The sequence below is a fragment of the Elgaria multicarinata genome, chromosome 11, assembly GCF_023053635.1.
Source record: "Elgaria multicarinata webbii isolate HBS135686 ecotype San Diego chromosome 11, rElgMul1.1.pri, whole genome shotgun sequence".
In the NCBI taxonomy this organism is placed as follows: Eukaryota; Metazoa; Chordata; class Lepidosauria; order Squamata; family Anguidae; genus Elgaria; species Elgaria multicarinata.
Window position 1 is genome coordinate 9,994,033 of NC_086181.1, and position 23,660 is coordinate 10,017,692.

General features: G+C 43.0%; 1 protein-coding gene across 3 annotated transcripts in view; it reads left to right on the top strand.

Annotated features, from left to right (window-relative positions):
• Positions 1-16,634: 16,634 nt before the first annotated feature.
• LOC134406793 (signal transducer and activator of transcription 5B) overlaps positions 16,635-23,660 on the top strand; it is a 70,664-nt gene continuing 63,638 nt past the window's right edge. Inside the window, exons 1-2 of one of the 3 annotated variants that reach the window (XM_063138377.1) lie at positions 16,635-16,653; positions 23,335-23,376. The gene's annotated coding sequence lies outside the window, so the exon portion shown is untranslated. Of the gene's footprint in view, positions 16,654-16,764; positions 16,780-16,987; positions 17,108-23,334; positions 23,377-23,660 lie in introns of those variants that run through there. The other 2 variants (XM_063138378.1, XM_063138376.1) reach the window with 2 other exon arrangements.

Below are 23,660 nucleotides of genomic sequence, written 5' to 3' on the forward strand. Positions count from 1 at the left end.
AGTATAGCTGTACATCCATAAGCTTCCAAGAAATTTGGAATACAGATCATGCAGGGTTCCAAATGGTGTTGAAATACAGCTGTACACGTGAAGGCCTCCCCACTGCAGGATGCCTATGGGTGGAGCTACATTGTGACATGATATTATGGGCGGGGCTACTCAGCACAGCCCTGTTCCTGCTTGTACCATGAGTTTTCCCACTTAAAATAATGTCTGAATTATAGGACTTCTGAGTAGGATTTATGCAGAATTTTACACAATCCCTGGGTTGTTTAGTTTTGTTTGCTGGGAGGAACAATTAAAAACAATTCCGGTTTACTAATGTCTGAATGTGGTCATAGGGTTTCTCTTTCTGCACTGGCAGCTTCTACAAAAGTACTTTTTGACATTGCCATAGATTGTTGGGGCAATGCTGTACCTTGATCTGATTATGATTCTTATTATTTGATTTGTTTCTCCCATTTTCATTCTTTATTTTTGTTTTTATTTACAGTTTTAAATTTAGCATTTACTTTCAGTATTTGTATAAGTGATATGTAGCATATTGTATTTTGAGTTACTCTGAATTTTTTGTAAAGGCCTTTGGCCATTCGAAATAAAAGTTTGATCTGACCTAGCCTGACTTTAAGTTGACTTTTTTTTAAAAAAATACAGTTCCCCAAAACAAACAAATATTATTGCCTCATTTGATAATAGCAGCCAAGTTAACAGTATACATCAAATATTGGAAGTGGAAACAAACTCCCAGATGGAATGCTATGTTAAACTCTGGGATCTGGCTGTTCTGAACAAATTAGCATAGTTTATAAGGGTTAACCAAGGAGCGTAGAATAAATATGTTTGAGACAGAATGGCACTATTTTAAACTTTATTGGAATGCCAAACAAAATACAATCATGGTAACCCATTTCCATTTCTATAGATCTGTATACTTGCTTAGCTTTTAATTATGTTGTCTCCATATTTATTCTTTTGTGTTTCTTCTTTTTATGGATTGTATGTTTTAAAAACTACTTTTAAAAAATTGAAATGCCCCTTCCCTCACAAAAACTCCAGGATCACCATATTGTCCAGACAGTCTAGTGGGGTTAGGTAATACAACCAAAAGGTGTTTCCATCATGAGGCTTTTATCGCAGCAAAATCCACGGAATTGTATGGGGATGGAATGGTGGACAGACATCATTGTCATCCACTAGTAATCGTCCCATGTTTTCCCACAGCTTCGTTCATCTTTTTTGTTACTGCCACACACACACAAAAAACATTAGGGAGAAAAAGATGGAACAGCTGCACAATGCTTTCTAATTGTTAATACTAAGAGCCCTCCGTCTGGATGCACCCAAAGAGTGCTGGTTGTGAGGAAATTTCTAGAGAAGTGGCCGTGTTGGTCTACTGCAGCAAAAAACAACAAAGTCTTGTGGCACCTTAATAGTATTGCTGCGTAAGCTATTTGGTACCTTTTCCTTTATTATTATTTATTTATTTATATAGCACCAACAATGTACTTGGTGCTGTACAAAATATACAAATAAAACAGCAATACCCTGCCTAGAGGCTTACAACCTAAAATCACATTAAAACATATGAAGGGAGAAAGGGGTTCACAAAACAGAAATAAGAGAATAATCATAGTAATAAGAACAGTAAATCAAGCTAAAATACCAAAAGCTATTGAAAACAAATGAGTTTTCAAACGTGTTTTAAAAGCTACAATGGAACTCGTGGTACGTAGTTGCTCTGGAAGAGCATTCCAGGATGTTTTGCCCCACTTCAGTGCTGCATCAGCCATAAAACCGCGTGCAACCTGGATGCAGATTTTCAGCTGTGTCAGCAACTGGTTATGAAATGCAAAAAGTGTTGCAGTGCTGATAAAAAAAAAACACAACAGTGTGCAATTGGAAAATATATGTTTGGGCAGCAAATTCTGCTCCAGGAATCAGCCCAGGCAGTCCCAAACTACAGGGCTAATAAGTAACACAGGGGGTAGTTCCCGAGGAGATCCCATCCCGCAACTGCACAGGAAGAGAATGTGCTGAGATTTTGGCAAGAAGAGCTTCCGATTATTCCACCCACCTTCCAGATCACTGGTTTTAGCAAAGGATGAGGAAGCCGCACAAGTGATTTTCTGGCTCATTAGCAAGTAGAAATGCGAAGGGCCCAGCCAGCCTCTCACACTAGTCATTCATTCATTCATTCATTCATTCATTATGGTCTTTTTCTGAACTTTCTTCGTGCATCCAATCCCAGTTTGCATACAGAGGGAGGGTGCCCCAGAGCCTTTCTCCATCCCATCCTGGGAAGGGGATTGGGAGAGGAAATATAACACCCCTCTTTCAGTGCTGTACAGACATTAGCTGCATGAAATGGCACACCCATCAACATAATGGTAGAAGATGAGGCTGGCTTTGCTCTGTGGAGATTGTCAATATTTTATTTATTTTATTTTTCATTGTAAGAGGTGTGTGTTGGACTGATGGAGAGAATGACCCCACAGGTTCCAAGGAAAAATCAAAGGCAGAAAAGCTATTCAAAGCTCAAGAAATGATTCAAAAACGAGTTGGCTAGGTGGGGGAGATACTTCTCAGCGAGACAGGGGATTCTCTTGCAGCTTCTTTCAGGCAGAGTTATCCTTCTCTATATATATTTCCAGTTTTTAGGCTGTGAGAGCCATTACTTATGTATTCAAAAAGGAACCATCCGCACACAAGAGGGAGATATTAGCAGGCTGTGGGGAACTCCAACATTTGCAGAAGTACTAAAAAAAAAAAAAAGATGACCTGGAATGGGGGAAACACCTTAGAGGGAGGGAAAGCCCGAAAACAGCCCTATGAGTTTAAGAGTTCTACATTTTCAAAATGAAAAATAACTGACTCCTTGCCACTCCAACGGAAACCCTGGCATTGATTAAATCTTGTGCTTGCTTTCTCTAAGTGGCATGGGATCGTCCTCTGGACCCTCTAAAGCAAAGTTCAGTGTCCAGCATAGCACCGCTCCTGTTGACATTCCATTGACAGGAAGGGCAGAGGGGACTTTTGGCAGCAACTATCCCTGCTCACACAAAATGCTAAACCAGGATTCTAGCTCACAGCCCATTTACTCCTACTTTGTTCCTCCCTGCTAGTGTGACTGATTAAAGAAAACAGGAGCAGATTGTTAGTGTGTCCTTTGAACAGGAAAACTTGGCTTTTCACTCCCTTTACAAGCCAGGAATGCAAACCAGGTTTGAACTTGGTTTATGAATCCTAGCTTATCTGGGGGCAACAAACCAGGATTCAGACTACACATTAAGCAAAACTTTCCTCATTTGTTTAGTGATTGAGTTAGTGGGGAGGAGCAAATAGGCTGTGAGCATGAGCACATAGCTCTTTCACTATAAGCCAGGCATTTCGTCTACACCAAGTAGGATATTCCACTATGTAACAAAATGTACTTATCTCTTGTGCTTTTGTTTGATCTTAGAGCAATCAGTGTGATGCAGGCTTCTTTTCCTTGATCTGGCTTGAACTCCACTTGCTTACTTCCCCAATCTAGTGCCTTACAGATGTGTTGAACTACAACTTCTAGCAAACCCCGGTTAGTATGACTGGCTGAGAATTCTGGGAGTTGTAGTCCAACACATCTGGAGAGCACTAGGCTAGAAAGGCTGATATATAGGATCACATGTTTTCATTGTATATATGTTTGTATATTGATGCTAGTGTGTCATAATGCATAAAATGTTATTTACCCGTTAAATAAAAATGTTAAAATGTGCCTAAAAAGTAGGTATCATTCATCATGTCCTTACTCACTGCTACTTAAAAACACTGGGCTCATCTACACCAAGCAGGATATTGCACTATGAAAGCAGTATGAAAGTGGCATATAAAAGGCAGAAGCCACACTACTGCTTTATAGTTGGGCCAGATGACGCATACCATATACCACTTTCATAGTGTTATATCCTGCTTGGTGTAGATGTATCATGGGCCCCAACAGTTGTCAGTGCACTTCAGTTCCACTATAAAGCAGCAGTGTAGATCCTGCAGTGCACTTCAATACCACTAGAAAGCAGTAGTGTGGCTCCTGCCTTTTATATACCACTTCCATAGTGGAATATCCTGCTTGGTGTAGATGAGCCCACTTATGGAGTGTGGGGGCCCTCCCTTTAGTGAAAAGGGAAGGAATTTTGGATCATATGAAAACAAAGAACTGAATAGAAGTACATGTTTGTGGCGACAAGCAGATGATTGCTTTGTAGCATAGGGCTGGAAGGAAAGTGTTGGGCCTTAGCTAGACCTAAGGTTTATCCCGGGATCGTCCCGGGGCCATCCTTGCCTGCTCTCGGGATATCCTGTGTGTCATTTACAGGAACAGGGATGACCCCAGGACAATCCCTGGATAAACCTTAGGTCTAGCTAAGGCCTTGGTGAAATGATAACATCTCTCCTTCACTTGCTCCTGTTTATTATTGTAAAGCTCAATGAAAATGTCAATTGGAAATTCTGTACACCCAATGTCCGAAGATTTGTATACTTTAAAAAAAATAAGAAGCTGTAGCTAACATATACTCAGTGGTTCAGTTAGGTAATTTTACTCTGGACTTAATGGTCTCATGCTTCCGCCCCCAGCCCCTTAGAGGATAACGTATATTATATTACTTCCTTCAAAGTGTGGTAAGCCAGCCCTACTGTTTGGGGAATCCTCCTGCTCATTCTGCTGAGATGGGGCCCTGAACGTCTGCTCTTAAGTCCTGCCTTTATGGTGCCACTACAAACACTCATTTATAAATTGCAGCTAAGTTAATGAATTGCAGTTTACCTAGATAGCAATGAAGGAAAGGTGTGACAATACAACTATAAAACACCCATGCAGACTTCTCTTGAGTGTAAATTGATACATTTGGCAGGAATAAACACTATGCAACATCTTCTCCACCAAACGTGTGCTGTATTCTCGGAAAGGGGCTGCTGGAGTCTCTTAGCTGCTACTGAAAGTGAAAGCGCAGGAAACTCCCAAGCGGCTGTCTGAGAGCTGAAGCACAGACAACTCTTCTGAATATTGCTTCCTGCGTAGCATTGTGAGAACACACAGGATACACTGGGACTGCTTTTGGAACAGAAAGGAAGATGACTCCATCTCTCTCTCTTTTCAGTGACATCAACACAGCCTCCCTTTCATTCTACTGGTTGTGGTTTTCAGAGAAGGCAACTGTTCCACGCTATGCTGCCCTCTCTGGATGTTCCAAATGGTAATCATTTCTGTAGAATTTGGCCATTTGTTAATCATTTCTGTAGAACGTTTTCAGCCTGCAAAGTGCTTTCAATACTTAAAAGTATTTTTCTTTTAAGCGTCTTTGGAGAAGCAGCACAGGGCATGCTCAGGACTGATTCCAGCAGCAAGCTAATGACAAACACCAGTGCAAACACCTATTTAGAGTATCCCTTTCCAGCAAACATATGTGACTGCTGATTGGTATTTGCACTCCGAATTTTCCTTCAGGCAGAAGATGCTCTGCAGAAGTTGGAAAGGAATTACCCTGGACTTGCCAGAAAGGAATGAAAAGACCGTGGGAAATTTATGGTACAGAGCCAGTGCAGGCTCCAGGTTTGGAGGGCTCTTGGTCAAGACACCCTGAGTGGGGGGCCTCCTTCAGTGCTGAGTCTACCTTCTTACTGCCATTGCCACCAGCTGCTTTTGCTTCTCATCCTCTTTCTCGTCATTGCTGCCACTTGCTTGCTTGATAGGCAGAGAGCCAGGGAGCAAGTAGGCTGCTTCTTCTCACCACCACCGTTGTCTGGGGGCCTTGCTAGACCAGGCCTTAGCGCGCCTTCCAACCCGGTTTCCCTGCTGTGCGTCCAGATGACGCACAGGGGAATCCGGCGGCAGGCCGCAGTGAGGCCTGGTCTAGCGTGCCATAAGCTAAGTCGCTTATGGCCCGCTTTTTCCCCAGCTCCGGCCACAGGCCGGGGCTGGGGGAAGTGTGGAGACTTCCGCAGCTTTTCGCGGCTCCTCGCTTACTCGCGAGGAGCCGCGAAAAGCCGCGGACCGGCCTGGCACAGCGCTCGTATGAGCGCTGTGCCCATCGGACCGGGGGGGGGAAGAGAGGGGAGGGGGGAGGATGGCAGGGGGGGTGGCAAGGGGGGGCGGGTGACAGAGGGAGCACCGCGCGCTGCCACCGCCACTCGCCTGCTTGGGAGCGGCGGCGGCAGCGCGCGGCGCTCCCTCTGTCACCCGCCCCCCCCCTTGCCACCCACCCTGCCATCCTCCCCCCCCCCGTTTTTTTTAAAAAAAACCCTTACCTTCCCGGTGTCTTCGGGCCACCTGCGGCCCCTTTAAACAAACAAACAAAAAAATGGCGGACGCCGCAGGGCTTCCATCCTCCCTGCGGCTCCGCCGTCTGGAAGTGTGGGGGAGGTGCGCTAACGTTAGCGCGCCTCAGCCCCGCCTCCCTGCCGGCGTAAGCCGGCAGGTCTTGGAAGGCCCTGGGTCAGAGTGAGAGGCAGGTAAAGAGGAGGAGCAAGTCCAGAGGGCTCTTATCAGTGGGCTCCTGCTGGAGTGTGAGCCCTCGGCAAGGGTCCAACCATGCCTGCCCTCGACAGCAGTCCTTGGCCAGATCTACACCAAGCAGGATATAACACTATGAAAGCGGTATATGGTATGTGTCAATGCGCCCCAACAGGTGTCAGTGCACTTCAATATCATTATAAAGCAGTAGTGTAGGTCCTGCCCTTGACAAAGCAAAAAACAACTTTCTCCCACATCTGTATTCAAGCAAAGGAGGCAAGAGGAGGAGGAAGAAGAAGAAATTATCTTGTCTAATGCCCCATAATGTAAATCCTGTCCCCACTGACAAAAGAAAATATTACAAAGGCCGTAGCTAGACCTAAGGTTTATCCCACGATTGTCCTGGGATCAAACCTGTTCATCTAAGCGCCACACAGGGCATCCAGCGCTCAGGCAGGGACGAACCCGGGATGATCCTGGGATAAACATTAGGTCTAGCCACGGCCAAAGACTCTTTTTTTCACTATTTGGTTGCTGAGAGGAATCCAGACATTTGTGTTTCTTTTTCAAGAGAATCACAAGTTCCCAACACATTATTTCGCCTCAATGAAAATGTGTGTTTTCTCATATCTGTTGGGATAGTTTTTGTATGTAGGTTGCAGTTCATGCGTCTTGGGCAACTATTATTATTAATATTTATATATTGGCTGATGATTATGGGCTAATTTCTGTCATGTCTCTAACTCTTCTTGCCTCTGCAAATGACCTCACTATTTGAGATATGCAGTGTATCTAGAGAGGCTGCAGTACCACTCAAGCATGGGGGAACTCAACTGGTAATTAAAACCAACAAAGCTTAGTTTACTGCAAACCCCCAACATTTTTTAATGTATATCTCATCCTCTGAGGGGACTCAGAGAGCTTCATCTCACGTACCTGCTTCCCTTGGATTATCCCCATAGCGCTAAGCTTTCGTGGTTGTTGTTTTTGCTACCAGGAGGCAGCAATCCTTTGTATACCATGAAGTGAGTTTAAGGGGGGAAATGTAAAAAATCATAAAAAATCAACGGATGACCCAATTTAATTCAAATTTGGTATACTTAAAACTCTCTCTAATATCTATTATTGTGCCAATTTTGGTATCTTTATCTTTAAAGCTTACATAGTTATAAGCATTTCTTTAAAATCCTGTTCCTGCGCCCCAGCGGCGGCTCGGAAGATGCAGCTCGGAAGTAGGGGCTAAATACAGTGAATGTTTTGGCTTTCTTGCACAATTAAGGCAGGATGCATGGGAGTACTTCACAATCAAAGCAGATTATAAGGTGGAAAACTTCCGAGTCCTTTGCATGCAATTCGCAGTGATTGCACAGTATAACGCTGGTGTGATAAAGCTCAAAGAGGACTGTAAAGCATTTGAAGATTGCAGAAAGGAACAAAATGTGGTTGAGCTGTTATTTTCAGAATCATGTTCAACACCCCTCATACATATCCTGCTTCTGGTGATATGGAGATTTTAAAATCACATTACGCCAGTCCTTTTACAACTTCATTGGCTGCCAGTCCAAGTCCGGGCCCGATTCAAAGTGCTGGTATTGACATTTAAAGCCCTAAACGGTTTGGGGCCAGGTTATTTGAAGGAACGCCTCCTCCCATATGTACCTTAAGATCATCTACAGGGGCCCTTCTCCGTGAGCCCCTGCCAAAGGAAGTGAGGCAGGTGGCTACTAGGAGGAGGGCTTTCTCCGCTGTGGCACCCCGGTTGTGGAATGAGCTCCCCAGAGAGATCCGCCTGGCGCCTACACTGTACTCCTTTCGTCGCCAGCTTAAGACCTTTTTATTCTTTCAGTATTTTAACACTTAATTTTAACTTAAATTTAAATTTTACTATTTTAACTCTGTATTTTAATCTTATATCAATTTTGCTGCATGGTTTTATCCTGGTTGTGCTTTTTATACTGTATTTTGTATTTGTGCTTTTAACCTGTTAGTTGTTTTATTATGGTTTTAATTTTTGTGAACCGCCCAGAGAGCTTTGGCTATTGGGCGGTATAAAAATGTAATAAATAAATAAATAAATAAAATATAGCAGCCAGTCTGTTCAGGACCACATGGGAAACTGAGTAGGTAAGACTCTCAGGTATGGCATCTATGCCACCTCCAGACAAAGAGTGCAGGTCAACAAATGTTTGCAATGATTGGAGCCAGAGTTCTATTCACAGTCTCCCCACCCCCGGTGCTCTCTAGATATTTTGGGCTACTATTCCCAGCAGCCCAAGCCAGCATGGCCAATGATCAGAGATGATGGGAGTTGTTGTCCAAAATATCTGGAGAGCAGCTAGAGAAGCCTGCTTGAACTTTTTCCATTCCGTATGTCGAAGTGTGGGGCCACCTATAGTTAATCAATGGTAAGAGCAAAATACTTCACACATACTCAGAAGCACTATTTTCATTATTACTTAACTTATTCCACAGCTGAGCTCTGGTACTGAAAAACAGGGATGCGCCCTAGTGAGCTCATGGGCTGAAGTAAAACACTCTGCTGATCTCTTGGGGGTTGGAGGTGTTCTTCGCTTAATTGTTCATGTGCAGCACTCTGAAAGCATAAGAATTAGTTCCCAGTCTAATAATTACCACAGTGTTTGCCATTGTATTCATTCTTTATTTAGATTGCTAATCCTTTTTTATATTTTGTAGAACTATTTAGGGTACAATCTTACCCATGTTTAGACATGCTGACTGAAGAATGCTGGGAGTTGTAGGACTTTTTCCTGTCTAATCATGTATAGGATTGCACCCTAATTTTGAGAAATCTTACAGCAGAGAGTTCTGCAGATGAATACTTGCCTGCTAGTTATTTCCAGTGTGGGCGTTATATTTCTTGGAAGGAGTCCTTATTCTTGTAAGTTGGGAGAGAACATACAAGTCATCCTACCACAATTTTTTTCATTACAGAGTTTCTTGTGTTGGGGGGAGGTGTGCGTGTGAGCGTGCAGCCAGTTACACACTCTACAACCCTGAAAGAACGGATGCATATGCAGTTGTTAGCCACAAATCTAAGCTACAAGGAAAGGAGTTTATTTATTTATTTATTTATTTATTACATTTTTATACCGCCCAATAGCTGAAGCTCTCTGGGCGGTTCACAGTTGGGGGCAGTTAGGAAATTTTAGACTCTGGATTTGTAGTGGGGGCATGCTACATTCATACTGAGAAAATAGTTTGTTTATTTAAATATTTATAAACTACTTTTCAGGTGGAACTCACAAAGCTTTTTATTTAAAATTATTACAACAATAAGCATAAATAAAAAGTATGTAATTAAACAGAAAAGGCAAACAGGGCAGATGCTTTTGGAAGGCCTGCTTTTTTTCATGCTGCATCCTTAAACCAAATTCTCTCTTTTCTTTCTTTGCCCTGTAATGTTAGCTTGGTGAGGGAAGGTGCTGCCTCAGCTGAAGCACTGGAAGCTGAATGTGGCCAGCCCACCAAACTGACATAGTTGAACTGTGTTTCCTGCCAGTGGGTAAACAATAAATGGGTTTGGCTGTTTTGTTGCCACTCAGAACAGACATCTCCAAAGGAGGTTACAGAATCTATTGTCATGTCACGTTACATTACTTTGATCCCTGAGACCATCATGCATCTAATGAAGTGGATACAATTTTGAAAGCTTATTCCAGAATAAATTTGTTAGTCTTTAATGTGTTGTTTTTATTGAGATCTGTTCCATCAGCAGCATTTTAATCTACTGTACAGATTCAGGTGGTAGTCAGGAAGAGAATGCCCAAACTCCCTGTGTTCGCTATTCTCTTCCAACTCAAATCCAAAGTATAGCCTTTTCCATACATTCGAAGCCTGGTCCAGAAGTATTAATTTATAGCCAAATCATCATAAATTCCTTGCATTTCCTGTTCTCTTCCAACTCACATAAAAAATATAGCCTTTTCTATACATTCCAAGCTTGATATAGCCATTCAGCAATAAGAATCTCTTCCAAGTAGCTAGCCAAAAGAAGCTTAGCAAAACTTAGTTGGGGAGTATTGTTTTAATTTGGTGTTTCTCAAACAGTAGGCCGGGAACCCGCAATAGCCCAGATGGGCCTCGGTGCTGCAGCCTGCTGACCAGCATTTTAGCTGGACCAGTAGCAGCAGCCGCTCCCTGTGAGTGCAGTGCATAGACAGGTGTGGGATCAGGGTTTGGTTAGAGAGCAAGGCTATTCATGCAAAGTTGGAGGGGAGGGAGGAGGAAGAGAAAGAATGGAGGTAAAGGAGAATCACTGGGGGCGGCTGCTGTGCCTCCTGGCTGCAGCAACTACCACCTCACCCACCTCAGAAGAACAATCTGGCATTGGGCAGTAGCAGCAGGAACTGGAGGCCTGTGTGTGTTGGTATGCCTGGGATTGGGGGAAGAGAAGGTGAAACTAGGGCCAGATCTACACCAAACATGTTATAGCAGTATGAAAGCAGTATATAGCAGGCAAGAGCCACACTACTGCTTTATAGCGGTATTGAAGTGTGCTTACAACAGTTGGGGCCCATAAGACACATACCATATACCACTTTCATACCACTTTCATGGTGCTATATACTGCTTGGTGTAGACCTGGCCTAAGTTAAGGAAGCTGGGAGATGGAGTTGGAGATGTGAGGTGGAGAGGGCCCCTGCTCCAACCTTCTTCCTCTGAGGAAGAAGTGGGCTCGATTAGAGAGAGAGAGAGAGAGAGAGAGAGAGAGAGAGAGAGAGAGAGAGAGATTTTAAACAACAACAGTAGTTTTGTATGGTATTTTATCTTGTACGCTTCCTTGAGAGTATTCTACCCTTAAAGACAGTCTAAAAATAATTTTAGATAAAATTATCATCTCAGAATAGAGGGGAAGGGGATAAGAGAGAAGTTGTTTGAGGAAGACGTAAATGTAATAGCAACAGGAGGGAGGGATGAAATACTGGCAGTTTGTGGGGGATAAGTTAAGTGTGAAAGGACAAGGGGAGAAGAAATGAGAGGAGATAAGTAAAAATAAAATAAAATAAAATAAATTAAAGAAGTCATTTTATTTTATTTTATTTTTACTTATCTCCTCTCATTTCTTCTCCCCTTGTCCTTTCACACTTAACTTATCCCCCACAAACTGCCAGTATTTCATCCCTCCCTCCTGTTGCTATTACTTTAATTAAAGTCTCTCGCTCTGGAAAATCTGTCTGATATGGGGAGGCTGAGTCACAATATCGGTCCTTAATATGAGGAAAGCTGACCTCCCTGACACAAGGAAATCACTGTAGCAAAGAATTTGATGTCAAACTCTGCCTCTGTCTGCTGCCATTTTGTGACTGGCTCTGCCCTGCCATTTTGTAGCTGGTGGGCTTCAGCAATTTTAATTTCTCTCAGATGCGCCCTGCTTAGAGAAAGTATTTTAAATTTAGGACACAAGTGGGTGTGGGTCAGGCAGACAAATAAAAAATTCTGTGGAATTGTAACTTTGGGAGACTTATTAGCAGTGTTATTTATTTCCATTTTACAGATAACGGCCAAGTGAGATAGCCGTGAACAGATTACTAACTTCTGATAAAGAAGTCAATATGATGCTGTTATACAGTATCATATAAGTGAATGTCACTTTAGGATGTGTCTGCAGAAGTTTCACATCCAAAATAGACGAATTAGAATGGAATGTTTTTAGAGGACAGCTTAAAATGACCAATGCTCTAGGTAGGACCTAGGTGACAATTAATATTAAGAAATGTTGAAGGAATTTAATCTATTTTTCTCACAAGAGAAAAAAGTGTGGTGTACATTTTTATTTATATTTATTTTAAAAGAATAGAGCAAATAATTAAAAGCATCAGCAGTTCAAACATTAATCCAAACTGGAAACCAAATTATTTCAACAGTCTCACCTTTTGGAATGCCATTGAGTGGGCTCTTTGAGGGTTGTGAAACAACAGAAAAGAATGGCAGTGGTTAAGATTAATCCTACAACAGCCTAAGGATTCTGAGTGGCAACAAGCCACCCTCACCGGATGGCACACAACCAGAATGCACATGCTGGGATGGGGTAGAATAAGTCACTGGCCTGGTTCAGACAACACGCATGCATTCCCTTAACCATTTTGTGGATAAGCAGCATGGTTTAGCGTGTTGTCTGAACCAGGCCACTGTGGCTTATTTTGCCTGACATGATCCTATGAACCGGGTATCTGCATAGGATCAGATTGAAAGTTTCTCTTTGGCATGGTATACTGTAGGTGCCACCAACAGTGAATGCTAGTTAACATGCAATCAAGGCAAGAGTTCATTTCTGAAGCTCCTTAGATGGTCAGCTTATATCCACTTGCCGAGCAGGAAGAGTCTGTGAAACTGGTTTGATCAGTCTGAGAGCACAAGTTAAGTGTTCCCCCACCCCACCACCACACCTTTCCAATATAAAGTTTACATTTACCTTTACTGCCATGGTTGCTGCAGTCTCTGGACTTGTCAGCACATCAGGCTGGGCACTTATAAAGACTTCTACCCAAACGGGTGTAATACTTTACATGGAAAACCTGATGATGATGATGATGATGATTGCATTTATATCCTGCCTTTTTTTCCTCTAAGGAACCCAAGGCAGTGTACATAATCCTCCTCTCCATTTTATCCTCACAACAACAACCCTGTGAGGTGGGTTGGGCTGAGAGTCTGTGACTGGTCCAAAGTCACCCAGTGGGTTCCCATGGCCAAGTGGGGACTAGAACCCGGATTTCCCAACTCCCAGTCCAACATTTTAGCCACTACACCGGCTCTGTGTGAGCAACAAGAAGAGGCAGCAACTACCATGATGGTAAAAGGCCCCCCAAGAGATCTGGAAAGGAGGTCATTTGAATAATGCCCAGGATAGAAGATATAGAGCCATTGTTTTTGGGAGCTGGCAGGCAGAAGGTGTAGGGGTGCTGTTTGCTTTTTTTCTGCTGCATTGTAATCCATTCTTAATTGTACATGTGTTATTTTCTTTGATCAGGTGCTTTTCTTCTTTTTTCTCCTTTCAGGTCATCAGTAAGGGTCACTGGCTGGAGAATGGGAAGCACTTTGTGTGATGTAGTCGGCCTGGTTATAAGGGTTCAAAGGGGACCTATGGATGATAGAAGGATGGGTGTTTATGTGATAATACATATTGAGGGGTGCCTGGATCACTGAAAAGGGGCTGCATTGGCTGAAGTCCCGAATTTGAACCAGTTCACCACTTGAAATGCAACAATGTGGAGGCAATTCTGCTTGATAAATCATTAGTGTATGGCTTCTTAGGTGGTCTGGGTGATTATGTCAACATAACACCTCTTTTAATTATTTGCATTGCTGTGGTTAAAATAGCTTGAACTGCATGAGTTTATTTATGAGATTTTTTACTTGCCTTTCCTCAAATATTTAAGGTGGCTAAATGATTCACAACTCAACAAGATCACAGATAATAATTAGAAAAATCAATGCAACAAAATAAAACATCTTCTAAAATAGCAGGGTACCATAAAAAAAATAAAAAAACCAAAGCCATGCAAGACCATAAAAAACCTTAACATTGCATAAATGGCTTGCAGTGTGACATATAGTGGTGGACACCTCTTACATAATGGGAACATCCATGTGGATCCCCCGCCCACCAGAATTTAAAGAATGGTTTAGGGGGAGATGACTGTGACAAAGGATTTACCAGCAGGCCACTGGGGTGTTCCTTCTCAAAGCAGTCTCCAGCAAAAGCAGGGTGTCACAATCATTTCATGGGCTATTTGACAAACAAGAACAGTTTGAAATATGTAGAGTGGTCCTAATAAATTGGTGTGTGTCAGAGGAGTTTTCTATAGATTTGAATAAGGACAGTGGGGAAACTATGAATACAGCATGTAGTGTTGGGCGGAGATACGAGATGCCCAAAGCATCTGGGGGACATTCTTGGCACCTACATTATATGCTTTTAGACGCCAGGTGAAGACCTTTTTATTCTCCCAGCAATTTAACAGTCTATAAATAAATTTTAACTTGGTGTTTTAAATCTGTAATTTTGCATTGCTGCTGTTTTTATCTGGTTGAGCTTTTATATTGTATTTTATATTATGATTTTATACTGTTGTTTTGTACTTTGAATCTTTTTAATTTTTGTGAACCGCCCAGAGAGCTCCGGCTATTGGGCGGTATAGAAATGTAATAAATAAATAAATAAATAAATAAATTCGGGGGAGGGGGTTTGGTTGGGAGAAAATGTATAAATTAGCATATGCACACATATATTAGCATATGCAAATTTTATGCAAATCTGTGTCTTATTTTTTGACATTGCATAGGTGGGCATCCTAGCAACTGGAATTAATTCCAAATGTTTTTCTAGAAGAAACCATCTCATGTTCCTGCTCAGAGGGGAGTCTGAAGTGCTTGCAGCTAGAGGGTTGGAGAATGTATAAATTAGGTGTGAGGGTAAACCTAGTTGCTTCCTAAGGTGAGAAGAGGAAATGCCTGAAGAATGTATTAAGCAAGCTGTGCTCAGGCCCTTTTCCTAAAGTAAAATGGCTTTTAGTGGTGTTGGGGGAAAATGAGAACAACAGCAGAAGGCTACATGGTACATTGGAGATGCAGGAATGTATATTAAACTCTAAATACTGTAGGGCCTGATACAGACTATAGCATGGGGGTTAAACCTTTCCCCTCATGCTGTTTTCCTGATGAAAACCTCACCCAAAGTTTTTTGCTCTGTTAGTATATTTTTACTAATGGGGCCAATACCATCTTCAGAGGTGTGGGTGGCAGATTTTTTTATTGTGAAAATGGCACAAAAGGATAGGATTAATCTGTGGTGCCATGGTCCCAATCTGGATTAGATCCTTCCATGATAGCTCTTTGCAAAACCTTTAGAGATGGAGGCCACAGCTAGACCTAAGGTTGATCCTGGCATCATCCAGGGTTCGCCCCTGCCTGAGCATTGGATCCCCTGTGTGTCACCTGGATGTACAGGTTTGACCCCTGGATGATCCAGGGATAAACCTTAGGTCTAGCTATGGCCGGAGAGGCAGTCATTCATCTTTACTACAATTTAAAGTTTAGCCCCAGATTTAGAACTTCTGTTCTCCCCCATTTCTAGGTCTCAGAAAACCCAAGAAGGGGACCAGGATTCTGAATCTGCAAAAAGTCAATACCTACTTTTTGTGTTGTTCTCTGCAGAAGCAAAGTCTGCAATGTCCCCAACCCCCACCCTTTATGCTGTTTATTGGTTTTGTTTTTATCTTTTTAAAATGTAATTGTTTTATGATGTTTTATGATGGCTGCAATTTTATACTGTAACTACTTTGGAAATTAATATTCGCTGGCAATATACAAATCAAAAAGAGGGTTGTGGGCGTAGAGACTGTAAAGATTTACAGGAAAGTCTGAGGTGTTCGGCTGCTTCTGTTGCTACAATGATTAGCACGTGCTACATTTGTATAGAGTAACTACAAGAAGATAGGCCCCTGACTTGAGGAGCTTACAAATCTACTTTTCCCCCCTCCAGGGGAGGTGATTGGAGGTCAGCATAAACAGAAGAACATGAGTTCTTCTCAACTACACGTTTAAGTGCCAGATGGAAGACTAAAATGGGTTGTATGTCATAGGTTGATGGAAAAGGTGAGTTTTGAGGAGGGCTAAGGGGCTCATCTACACCATGCAGGATATTGCACTATGGAAGTGGTATGAAAGCGGTATATAAAAGGCAGGAGCCACACCAAGCAGGATATAGGGATATGAAAGCAGTATATAGTATATGTCAATGGGCCCCAACAGTAGTCAGTGCACTTCAATTCTGCTATAAAGCTGTAGTGTGGCTCCTGCCTTCTATATACCACTTTCATTGTGCAATATCCTGCTTGGTGTAGATGAGGTCTGACTTCACTTGGGTGTTGTGAGGCTGCGGAAGGGAGAGGAATTCCAGGCACAAGAGGCTGCAAGGGTGGAAGGGTTTGAGGACTGCTGAATGTGGAAGCATGAGGGGTTGCAATGAGAGACCTTTGAAAACGGGAAGATATATAAACTGAGGAAGGTATATAAACAAAGATGGGGGCGCGCGCGCACCCACACCCAAGCACAGGGAGAGTAAATACGCGTTGTCTCGTTTTTCAAGCAATGGGTCAAGCTGAGCTGTGTGCAATGCATGATCGAGGTACTCTGGCTATAAGGTATGGAAGATGGGCTCTGTGAGGTTGTGTTGTTGGCGCATTTTTGAGGCGGCGAATGATGAAACCGTCTCCTTCTGTCGAATGGGGGTCGAGAACGACGATGGTTCTTGCCGGTGTGGAAGAAAAGTGAGGGTTTTTTTTGGGGGGGGGTGTTGTTTGTTTGTTTGCCATTCTCTGTCCATACGAAGCGCCGGAGCAGGCTGCGAAGCCGAGGGGAGTTTCGTCTCGTCGAGCCTGCCCCCACTTTCGGGCGAGAAGGGAGGCGGAGAGAGGCGGAGAGAGACGGAGGGAGGGAGGCAGGCCGCGAAGGCAGGAAGGGCTGTGGCTGGAGCCGGGGCTGTGACGGGGGCAGGGCTGTGGGACCGAGCGAGGCCCGGAGTCGCCAGAGGGAAGAGCGGGGAACTTGTGTGCAGAGCCCCGGTAGCCGAGCCGGGGCAGGGCCGCACCGGCCCAGGTAAGAAACAGGGGCTGCTGGGGAGGGAGAAGAAAGGGCCGACGAAAGACATACGTCCATCACGGCACCACGCCGCTTCAGACGTTACATTTCTCGCCTGTACGCGGGGGAGGGGGGGGAATGACGTGCGAAGGAGACCAAAGCGTGCTTTCCCCCCCCCACTCTCCTTCTTAATTAAAAGACACGCACGCGGTCTTGGGAGCTGCAGCTGACAAGGCCGTTTCGCGCAGTATAAATAACGCCGTGCAGACACGTGCCAAACATGTCATGTGTGTGCCCGTTAAACAGTGAACACGCACGCGGCTAAACCCATGTTTCTGGCAGCGGCTGTCGGTCATTCGGGTACGTGTGCTGTGGTAGCGAGGTGCGATTTGGCTACTTGTCCTCTGTGTACGCACGCATGTTGGTAAATAAATATGTGGCACTGTATGACATGTGCTGTAGATGGACCTAGAGTGTGTGTTAGGAGCAAGATAAGGATTGCAGAGTATTTTGTTACAGCAGTTATTAAGAACAGCAGAAATAATACGTACATTTTCTTTTTTAAAAAAGCTGTTTATATCATATCCTATATATGAATACCCATTCCACTAGTATGGGGTTGTGGGGAAGGCTTTTGTTGCTTCTGAATAAGTTTGCCTCAAAGTTTGCCCTGCAAGCTGTTTTGCGGTAAGAGAAAAATAGTCTGCACATGCTCAAAAGTATTATTTTATTCACAAATGTCAAGACTGGTTTTTACACTGAAAACAGGTTCCTAACTAGACTAAGCCCTTGACTCACAAACTCCTGGGTTGATCGTGTTCTTAAATCGTGTAGGGAGGTCAACTAGCCTCATGTCTTCACTCTATGTGGATGACCAGGACCTCACGGGGCTTTGTTGATTGGTTTTAGGCTGTCTGTTTTAGGTTTTTTTGCTTTCCCTGCTGAGCTGTAAACAGCTTGTGCTGGAGGTGGAGAAGTGTTTACCTTCCAGCAAAAGAAGTAATAAATCTGCCATTCAACTTCCCCTCCCTGCTTCTTTCCAAGTTGCTGCTGACAGTTTCAGTTTTAAAGCAATGTCATTGGTGCAAGGGTTAAGGGGTGTGGGCTCTCTTCTCTTTATGTATTGCTTGAAGTTTGCCTCTTCTTGTTGCTTCTGATGGCATTGTCCTTTAGAGAAAATGCAGATCCTCACCTGCAACTTCAAGGCAATTCATGAAGCCTGAATTCTCCTTGCAACTGTGCTATTTTTCAGATGGAATGGCCATTATGGAGCACTTAGATAGCCTTATTATTAATACACATTTCTCTGCCATAATCACCAGATGACTGTACTGGTGAATCAATAGTTAATCAAGCCATGTGTATCATATTGAACTGTTCACAACTTTGTTGGTGATACATGTTTCAAGAACTGCTGCCTTTGGGAGCTGAGTTGAAATTTTCTGTGACCCAATGTCGTTGTAGGATTTATTTTTTACTGGCTGACTTATTGATATAACTGTTAAGAGCACTGTTCAACTTTTAAACTGCTGTGATATATCTTGGATATTATTTAAGGAAGATTCCTGTCCTGTTTTTTCTTACATAGACTTATTTATTTACTTATTTATAAGAGTTATATCAGCAATACTTCCAGAGCAATTTACTAAAATATCATGAAAAAAAGGGAAATCTAAATAAAATAGAATCACAATATGTTAAAATAACAATACATTAAAAAGCCCGAACAAATTTTAAATATTATTGTCTAGTGCAGAAAGCACAGTGATGTTGATACTGGATAAATTTCTTTGGGGAGGGAATTCCATAAAAGGAGCAGTACCAATGAGAAGACTCTCTTTTTCTGGTCATCACTCTCATTGCTTGAGACAGCTAGGTGCCTGGAGGGAAGAGCCTCCCAAAATTACCTCAATACATGGGTAGGTTGGTATAGGAGAAAGCATTTCTTTAGGTACTAAGGCCCAAAGCCATACACTATTAAGGCATATAGGGATTTAAAGGTAACTTTAGCTTTGAATTGCTCTCAGAAGCTGATTAGTAGCTAGTGAAGTCCTTTTAAGCACCAGTATAATTATTGAAAATGACTAGTCTCTGACAGCAATCTAGAAGCTACATTCTGAACAAAATGCACTTTCTGAACAGTCTTCAAAGGCTGTCCGACGTACAACGCATTATAGTAGTCCATCCTAGATGTTACCGGAGTATGGAAAACTGTCACCATGCTACCAGTTTATGGGCTAATTTTACTACATGCATTTGGCTTTAAACATTTATTTCTGTAAGCCTGTTCAGTGAACAAGTAATATTTCGCATCCATTGAGGTAGGCTTAGGCTATGGGTAGGCAATGTGATGTCTGTGGCACCAGTGCAGTCTGGGAGTCCTCCTGGACTCTGAGCTAACTGGGGAACCCAGGTGGCTGCAGTGACTGGGAGTGCATTCTGCCAGCTTCAGCTGGTACACCAGCTGCAGCGCTATCTGAAGAGGACAGGCCTTAATTCAGTTAACCACGGACTAGGGACAGCCAGGCTGGGTTACTGTAATGCGCTGTAAGTGGGGCTGCCTTTAAAGACAGTTTAGAAATTTCAGCTGGTGCAGAATGTGGCTGCCCGAGTATTGGCGCCAGCTGCACTGGTTACTGGTGTGTTTCCAAGCCCAATTCAGAGCGCTGGTTTTAACCTTTAAAGCCTTAATGGTTTGGGACCAAGTTACTTGAAGGACCAGCTTCACCCATATCAGTGTGCCCACATTTTAAGATCAGAAAGAGAGGCCCTTCTCATTTGCCCACCCATGAGAGCAATTAGGTGGGTGATGACACATGAGAGGGCCTTCTCTGCAGTGGCTCTACACCTTTGGAACAAGCTCCCACTGGAGATCTGCCATGGTCTGCCATTGCAGTCTTTTAAGAAAGCCTTGAAAAATGTTATTTTACTGTGGCCTTCTCTTGATATGGCTACTGTTGTTGCTGCTATTTCCATTGTTGTGGCTGGTTTTATTGTTGGCTTTTATTGTGTTTATGTTTTTATTGTTTTAATATTTTAACTGTTTTTATGTATTTTATTGTTGTAAGCTGCCTTGTGAGGGCTTCTGCCTTGAAAGGTGGCCAAGAATTCTTTTAATTAATAAAATAAAATATAATAAATAAATGCGCGCCTTCTTTGGTGCTTACCAAAAGTGCTATACTTCTCCCAAGTTTTATTTAAAAATAAATATTTTTTTTACTGGCAACTAGGATCACTTCAAAGCTAAGTGAGGGCTTGCAGCTGCTGCCATCTTCATTTCCCATGAATGCCTCTGGGCTGCATGTGGGGCTCAGAGACCTTGTTAGGAAATGAAGATGGCAGGCGGCTGCAGGCCAACGTTTTTCTTTGCGCTGAGCCAAGCCATCAAGAAAGGGGAGGGAAAGAAAGAAAAAGTGACTCCTGTTGCAGCTGTCTGGTAAGCTGGGGAGGGGTGACTAAAGAGAACAGTGGGGTGCTAGGAAGGGCAGCCAGCCAGGGAGTTGGGGAAGCCTGATGGGGGTCAGAAAATCCAGGAGGAAGCCAGTATGGGGATTTGGGAGTGCAGCCAGAAGCCAACTTTGAGCTGGGGGAGCCAGTTGGGAGCAATTTGAGGTTTGGGGAGTGTTGTGTGTTTGTATGCCGGAATGGATTGGGGTGGCATGTGAGAGAGAAAGAGGCCTTATCTACACCAAGCAAGATATTGCAGTATGAAAGTGGTATATAGAAGGCAGGAGCCACACTACTGCTTAAAAGAGGTTTTGAAGTGCACTGACAACTGTTGGGGCCCATTGACACTAACCATATACCGCTTTCATACCGCTATATCCTGCTTGGTGTGGCTTCTGCCTTTTATATACTGCTTTCGTTGTGCAATATCCTGCTTGATGTAGATGAGGCCAGAGAGGGAAAGAAAAGGGGTTTAGGGGTGATGGAAAGAGAGGAGGGGTTTTGGGAAGCCTGAAACAGAGTGGTTTTTCATATACTTGCAGTGAGGAAAAGGGAGGAATGTATGTGTATGTGTGTGCATGTATGTATGCATGTGTGTGAGAGAGTGCAAGAGTATGGGTGGTGATCTGGGGTGAAAGAGAAAAAGGTGGGGGAGTGAGTTGGCTGGCAGAGAGTGGGGAGAAAGAGAAAAATAGTTTCCCTTCTGTGAAGCAAATTTCTTTTGGTGCAGAAAACTGTGGGTCCAAAGAAGCTAGTCTATGTGTTCAGGCTCAGACCCAACTTCTGCCTTGTACTCTGTCTTTTGGGCAGATTACTTGTCTTTGTGACTAGTAAACCTCCTCATGGCAGCCATTTGTGATGGTGCCCAGGACAGTTTCTCAAATTTCCAAATGCTCTCAGGGGCCTAAAATAGGTTGGAGACCCCTGAGAGAAAATAATTTGGAAACTTTGTAGATTGGTTTTGCTCACACTCTAGGTTTCACTGCCAGGTTCTCAGTCAGGAATGGAATTCCCCCCCAGTCCAGGCCAGATTGCATGGTGACCCCGGAAAGTTTCTCTGCAGTATGTGGTTTGATTCTCTTGTGTGAATCATCGTCATCTATTAGCTCTGTAAGCTGCTTCTGCAGCGTACCTTCATAGAAGGTACCTTCCCGTACTAAGTTTGTATGTGTATAACTCCACTAATAAAAGTAGGGATAGCATTGATCATCCATTTGGGCAGGTGAATAGTGGGCTTTATTTAGTCCCCCACTGCTCCCTGACCGAAACAAATGATGCTATATCTGATTATCTCACTGGGGTGATGCATGCAAATGTATCAACAGTCTTTCAACATAACATAGATCACTGTAATGATAAAATGAGATATCACTTGGCTTCTACCCATGTATACTACTTTTCAGTTTGTTTCAGGAAGGGCAGGATACAAATGTGACTAAGCATATACATGGCTATAGATATAAACAAAATGTGTGTATAGATAAATAAATAGCCAATTCCTGGGTATAATGTCTTTGTCACATCTAGCATGACCAAGAAACAGAACTTAGGGTGAGTTGATGCAAATAGGATTATAGGGATAAGCTTAATTTCTCCCATTGTTGTTGTAATATGGAACAAAAAAAATGCATTGCCAAGGGTGGTGGAGGAATACTAGCTTCATGTCCTTGGTACTGGGGCAATACCTATGTCATGCCCCAGATACTGGTCTACTTGTGTAATGGTTTCCCCAATTGCAGTCCACTTACTCCCTTCCATAATCATAGTGCACATAGATCTATTTCATGCGCCTTGCCTTACCTTATATGGGCACTCCCTCCTACCTGTCATAATAGTCAGTATTTTGTTAGTAATACATTAATGCTTTAAGGATGAACAGGACCTTGGACATGCATCTTGAGTGGCCAAATGCATTGTCCACTGCACCATGTTGGCAGTTCTCATGGCACATTTCCCTCTAGGGCAAATGTCAAGCACCCGTTTGTAAGTAGGGTGGCTCTTTCCACCAGCTGGCAGTGTAAATTGACCCACCTGCTGTTAAATGAACAGTTTACAGATATTGCTAATTCCTTATGCAATGCAATTGCTAAGCATTTTGCTTTGAGTTTCAACTTGAACATTTACTTGCAGTGTACACTGTGGCTTGACTATTTTGCATGAGATTTGTTTGTTCCATAGGTTCCTTTTTTCAGTAGTACACTTCTCTGCTTGTAGTGAATTGTGATCTGGACTTCATGGCTTGATCTCAATAACTGGTAGGGGATGGTCCTCCTGTTGGATGGATGGACAACTTATGGTAGTCCCTTGACATTTGATGATTCACTGATTATAGTATATAAACAATATGAGGTGGGTAGGGTTTTATGGCTCTTGTTGTTTATTTATATAGCACTTTTCTTATGAACTCAAAGCAATGCACAATACTGATGTGATTAAACCCCCCCCCCCCATAATTTTAATTGAATTGTTTTTGCAGCCTATGTGAAGTGATCCTGGTATAACTCAGACTTGTGAAAGAATCTGCCAGTTTGGCATGCCTTGCCTTTTGCATAGTGGAAAGGGAGCTGAACTCACAGTGAGATGTTTTCACAAGACCAAATTCCATCTGGCTCTCATTCTTAGGGAATCTGGAAAAATGGCCTTGCTACATTGGGAGAAAGGAATCAAGGAACTATAGTCACACTTAATACATCTAGGATCTGGTTTTATTTGGAGCATGCTGTGTACCTTGCTGGAGTCCAAATCTTTCATATTACATTAATTTGTTTTGTTTTTTTTTCTTTTGTTTTTTTTTACAGTGGTGTTCAAGAGTTCCAATCCAGGGCAAAGAACCAGTGGAGGTACGTGCAGTAGAAATCCACCCCTACTCATCTATGTTAGGGTGACCATATGAAAAGGAGAACAGGGCTCCTGTATCTTTAACAGTTGTATTGAAAGGGGAATTTCAGCAGGTGTCCTTTGTAGGCATGCAGCACCTGGTGAAATTCCCTCGTCATCACAACAGTTAAAGCTGCAGGAGTTATACTAGAGTGACCAGATACAAAAGAGGGCAGGGCTCCTGCAGCTTGCATGCATACAAATGACACCTGCTGAAATTCCCCTTTCAGTACAACTGTTAAAGATA